This window comes from Saimiri boliviensis, chromosome 16 (genome assembly GCF_048565385.1).
Source record: "Saimiri boliviensis isolate mSaiBol1 chromosome 16, mSaiBol1.pri, whole genome shotgun sequence".
NCBI classification, from domain to species: domain Eukaryota; kingdom Metazoa; phylum Chordata; class Mammalia; order Primates; family Cebidae; genus Saimiri; species Saimiri boliviensis.
In genome coordinates, this window is record NC_133464.1 from 56,211,095 (window position 1) to 56,216,581 (window position 5,487).

At 36.2% G+C, this 5,487-nt stretch overlaps 1 pseudogene; it reads left to right on the forward strand.

Annotated features, from left to right (window-relative positions):
• The first annotated feature begins 1,192 nt into the window (after positions 1-1,192).
• LOC101031464 (large ribosomal subunit protein eL32-like) lies at positions 1,193-1,678 on the forward strand (annotated as a pseudogene).
• The last annotated feature ends 3,809 nt before the right edge of the window (positions 1,679-5,487 follow it).

The window sequence follows — 5,487 nt, forward strand, 5'->3', positions numbered from 1 at the left end:
GAGACACACTAATTTTTTCATCTGGAGTTTTAAAAAATATGGTAAGAATGTTAACATTTCCAAATTATTTTTGTTGTTGAGTATAAAGTATATCCTGAGGTTGATATGAAGTGTTTTCATAATATAAAGGCACTAAACAATTTATATTTGTGTTTTTTAGGACTGGTCAATGGGAGACACATAAAAGTAAATGGCTGACGCATGAGCATGATTTCAAAAGAAAGAGATGCTAATTAAGGACCAAGGGAACAATATTTTATCTTAAATGAGGTTTTGGAACAGTATCATGGTAAGATGAGCATACTTTTGCATTTGCTTGGGAATTACCAAATTAACACCATTTCAAGGTGTAATTAATAGCAACTTCTTTCTGCCTTAAAATTTTCATGTTTAAATGTACATTATATGATCACCTTATGACTGTTTAGAGGAGTACAGCTAGCTTATTCAATTCACAAAGCACGCTTGGATTTCATCTGTGGAATGGAGCAGAAAATGATTGTGAAAGTAATAAAAATTATGAGAAACACTTACAAACTTGGTAGATTGCTGGAGATGTTCTTAGAGAGGTCTATTTCAGATCCAGGTCTTGTTTACTGACTTTCTACAGCCTTCTAATGGGGGTTACATTTTGAGGACCCTGCTTTCTCAGCACTGTGCTCTCCATATGTCTTTGAAGTGCTATGTTTTGCTTTGATCTTAAAATCATTTTTCACCGTGTTTTGATGATTAGTAATGGTTAAAGTCACAAAGTCAGAACATGGTTTTACTCATTCTCTCTTGTAGCCTTAATGGGAACCTCAAAGCTAAACTAAAAAGTTCCTCTTTGATAAAACATACCCGAAGTAGTTTTTCAAACTCATTTTCCCATCTTCCTGAAAAAGAGGTACACAGACTTGTGACAATAAATAAATACCCACACATGCCTTCAAGACTGTTCCTTTTTTAAAGTGAAACTTATGTCATTACAAAAACATTAGCATGTCTTGAGGGTGGCCAGGTACTTTGATTTTCTTATATATACCAAGAGACTTTATTTACCACGGTTTTAGTTGTTGGTTGTAAAGTAAGATTACCTAAATATCCAGAATGATTTCAAGTAGCAGGCTGGGCATTTGAATGTAGGATCCAAAGATCCATAAACTAATATCTCTTTAAGTAGAAGTTGCTGGATATTCTGCCAATGTAGCTCATGGTAAATCGTGCCCTGCCCCCTTCTCTCTTCCTCGGCGCTGCCTGCGGCGGTGGCAGCGATCTCCTCCTCGGCATCCTGGCCGCCCTTAGGTCCCGTGTGAAACCCAAGATCGTCAAAAAGAGAACCAAGAAGTTCATCCGGCACCAGTCAGAGCGTTAGGTCAAAATTAAGCGTAACAGGCGGAAACCCAGAGGTATTGAAAACAGGGTTCGTAGAAGGTTCAAGGGCCAGATCTTGATGCCTAACATTGGTTATGGGAGCAACAAGAAAACAAAGCGCATGCTGCCCAGTGGCTTCCGGAAGCTCCTTATCCACAACGTCAAGGAGTTGGAAAGGCTGCTGATGTGCAACAAACCTTACTGTGCTGAGATCGCTCACAGTGTTTCCTCCAAGAACCGCAAAGCCATCGTGGAAAGAGCTGCCCAGCTGGCCATCAGAGTCACTAACCGCAATGCCAGGCTGCGCAGCGAAGAAAATGAGTAGACAACTTATATGCACGTTTTGTGTTTAAATAAAACTGGCATCTTTCTTCCTTGAAAAAAAAAAAAAAATGTGCCCCGCTTACTTTAAGGCAGTTTTAAGAGCTTTCCTACGTAAAGATGATTGGCTATCACCATTATCAAATTGAATGTAAGTTCATATGTAACTTACGAAACTATGCTACAATCTGAGAAGTAGACTAAATGGACTCAGTGCCTGTTCTGTTAGGATTTTCATTTCCTTGGGACGCTATTAGTGTGGATCAAGTGGTGATTTACCACTGAGGAGATGAGAATAAGTACAGTGCGAGCAATGCAGACTTTATTGTGCTTACTATGTTTCTGGAAATGCAAAAGAAGTCTCCTGGACTTAGAAATTGTTTCAATGGCTGAATAGTCACTTAATTGAGAAATCTGTGTGGGAAAGACAACTTTTAAAAAAAACTTAAAATAAAAGGCATTCCAAGCACACAAAACAGCAGGCGTATGGATTAAACATCAAGCTAATAGCATACAAAGTAGGGAAAATTTGTGGAAATCTGTGAAACAGGGCATCTTTCAATAAGCAATGCTGTGGTGACACTTAATATAGTTCGTGGTTTCCAAACATATATATGGAATAATGGAGCACAAAAGAACTACATCAATGATCTGTCCCTGCCTCTGTTTAAATCACTTCACCTGTGTCATTGATCTCATTCTCTGCTACCTTCCCTGGGTTTTGTCCTCCTTATCTTCAGGTTCCCTCTTGCTTATGGGTCTTTTCAGTCTTGTATAAACATTTTCAAGTCTATCCCACACTTCAGTCAAACAAAACAGAACAATCTTCTTTTCACACCGCATTCCACTTTCCTTTTCTTACCCTTTGAATTCCATGTCTTTCTGTTGTCACTACTTGCAGTCTTTCTAAACTTCCAGGCTGGACTACTGCCCTATTTACTTGCATTATTTTCTTTTATTTTATTTTACAATTGCATATGTAGTTAGAATTAATTTCATGTTATTAAACATAGGTTGGAGGCTAAGAGCACTTCTAATGTCTTTATATACACTTTATTTAATTCTCATAACAACAGTATGAGGAGGGTACTATTATTTCCATTTTAAAGATGAGAAAGGTGAGGCACGTTAAGTAAATAGCCCAGTTAATAAATTGCTGAAGGAAGATTCTAACCCCAGCACTCTGGCTCTAGAGTTCCTGCTCTTAACTGCGATGCTCTTCTGTCTTTCAGAAAGTTCTCTTACAAGTGTCCAAGAAACTGCCAGGCTGTCAGGAAAAAAGAAACACTAATGGAGAGCTCCACTGGCAAAAGCTAGATATTAGGCAAGGCCACAACTTGTTGGCCACATCAGCAGTTTAAGGCTTTATTTTTAAAACAATGTGAGAAGTATAGGTAAGTCTTCAGGGTCCAGCGCTCTGCGTGTAGAAAATAGCAAAACACTGGATGAAACATATTTTGAATGCTACTCTATATAGAGTGCCTGGCAGTGTATCCATTATATTGGTATCTTTCTGCAGGTACAATTCATGTGTTAAGTAATCTTTCACCAGATTCAAGGAAGGGCAGCTACTTTTCATCAGTGGAAATTACTACTTCTTCATTTTTTCTTTTTTCATTCATTTATTACTTGAATACATGATTACTAAGTACTTTGTAAGAAGTAGTAAGTAACATGTTAAGAGTCACACTTATTTCTATGTCTCCAGGAGGACATCCTAACAGTCTGACATCTAACTTAAGTGGAGAAAATGGTCAATTTATATATTCTTTCCCCCATCCCTCACTACACCCTAAAACATTGCCAGCCAATTATAAGGAAAAGAAATCCTGCAATTTCCTATTTCTGTTTCTGCTAAAGTATTTAAATTAAATGCGTTCTGCTCTGAGGTATATTTGGTTTTCTTTGTTTTTCTTGTTGATTCTTCCCTATACCCCACATTTCAATCAAGTTTCTCTGATGCCTTTGTCTGCTAAATTGGGATTTTGATTCCACTTCACCTAAGGATGACTTCTATTATTTGCCAGTTTGTTGCCAAAGTCTCTTTGATGATGGGAAGTATCTACTTGCTGATTGCTCTTGTTATCTACCACCAAAGTCTCAGGTTCTTTCCAGGCTGTTAGAAGATGCTATCGCTACTATAGCGTCTTAGAAAAACTCACAAAAAGGAATAGGAAAAAACCTGACTACTTTTTAACCTCCCAAAATCCTTGGCCTGGGAACACTGAGACATTTATTGTATTTAAGACAGTTCCCTTTCTCTCATTAAGCTTGCAAACCTTTGTCTACCTCTAAGAAAATACAAAAAGCATAAGATTAGTAGTAAATCAGTAATAAAGTATGACTATTGAAATGGAAGAGGGTGTTCATTCAGAAAGGAATAGTCAAGAGAAATTTTTAAAAACTGAGTAGCAAAATTGACCTTTGGACTTACACGCACAGATACATTTATCAGTGATATTTTTTATGTGACTAAATGTAGTGGAAACCAAACTGAGGTGGATGAAGGAGTGAATATAAAGTACAGAAATAAAAGATGGATGTAAATAATAATTCTTTCAAGTACAAAAGAAAAATTAATAAGCAAAATATGGAACACCTACAGAAAGTCTTTTAACATAGGTGTTAGGGCATGTGTATGTGTGTGTATGTGTGTGTGACACAGAGAGAGAGAGTTTACTAAAATAAAAATTATAAACTCAATTTCCAAATTAGTTGTATCTCATGTTACACAGTAAATATATTCTTCAAAAGTGAATATGAGTTAAATTTTGTTGAAATGTTTTAGATACAACAGGAAAATAATTTAGAAAGGATCTCTTGTGAATCAATGATTAATTTTCAGCAACTTTTCACATTATCTCTGTGATTATTTGAGCACTTTTATTCCTACTTGTCTAGCTTTCTTTAAATCAGTTATACTCATTTATATTTATGCACACTAGATATTTAGCCTTGCTTAATACCCATAACTTTTAGTGCTATCTCACAAATTCTACTATTATCTGAAATTATTTGCTCTTAAATTTGAGCCTGGTTATATTATTGGCTAATATCATGTTTTCATATCCCAGCTAAGGGCTGCTCAAGTAATGTTTTCAAGTAAAGAAGACTTGGATCCCTTACATCTGGAATAATACTTAATACCTTTAGGCTACCTTTATCAGAGAAGTTCAATTATATCTGTAGTTTTCCAGATATAATTGAACTTCTCTGATAAAGGTAGTCTAAAGGTGTTAAGTATTATTAATATCTTTATACTTGCTAGGCATATTTCTTTCTTTTTTGTTTTTTTTGTTTTTTGTTTTTTGTTTTTTTTTTTGAGATAGAGCCTCCCTGTGTTACCAGACTGGCATGATCTCAGCTCATTGCAACTTCACCTCCCAGGTTCAAGTGATCCTCCTGCCTCAGCCTCCCAAGTAGTTGGGACTACAGACACATGCCACCATGCCCAGCTAATCTTTTGTATTTTTAGTAGAGATGGGGTTTCATCATGTTGGCCAGGATGGTCTTGATCTCTTGACCTAATTATCTGCCTGCCTCAGTCTCCCAAAGTGCTGGGATTAATGTTTTTAAATACAGAAACAAAGGAATCCAATTTCTCACCCTAAAAGCAGGCATATAATCATGAACTATGACAAGCAAATATGTTCAATCTTTGATAATGAAAAAGAAGTTAAAAGCTAAATAAATAAAAATCTTAAATAAAATGTTGCGGACAGGCTTATGAGAAAGCTACAAATTCATCTGATTTTAGTAAAACATTGCCCATCAATAGAACATGATACATGGGTATAAATTAGCTCTTCCTCA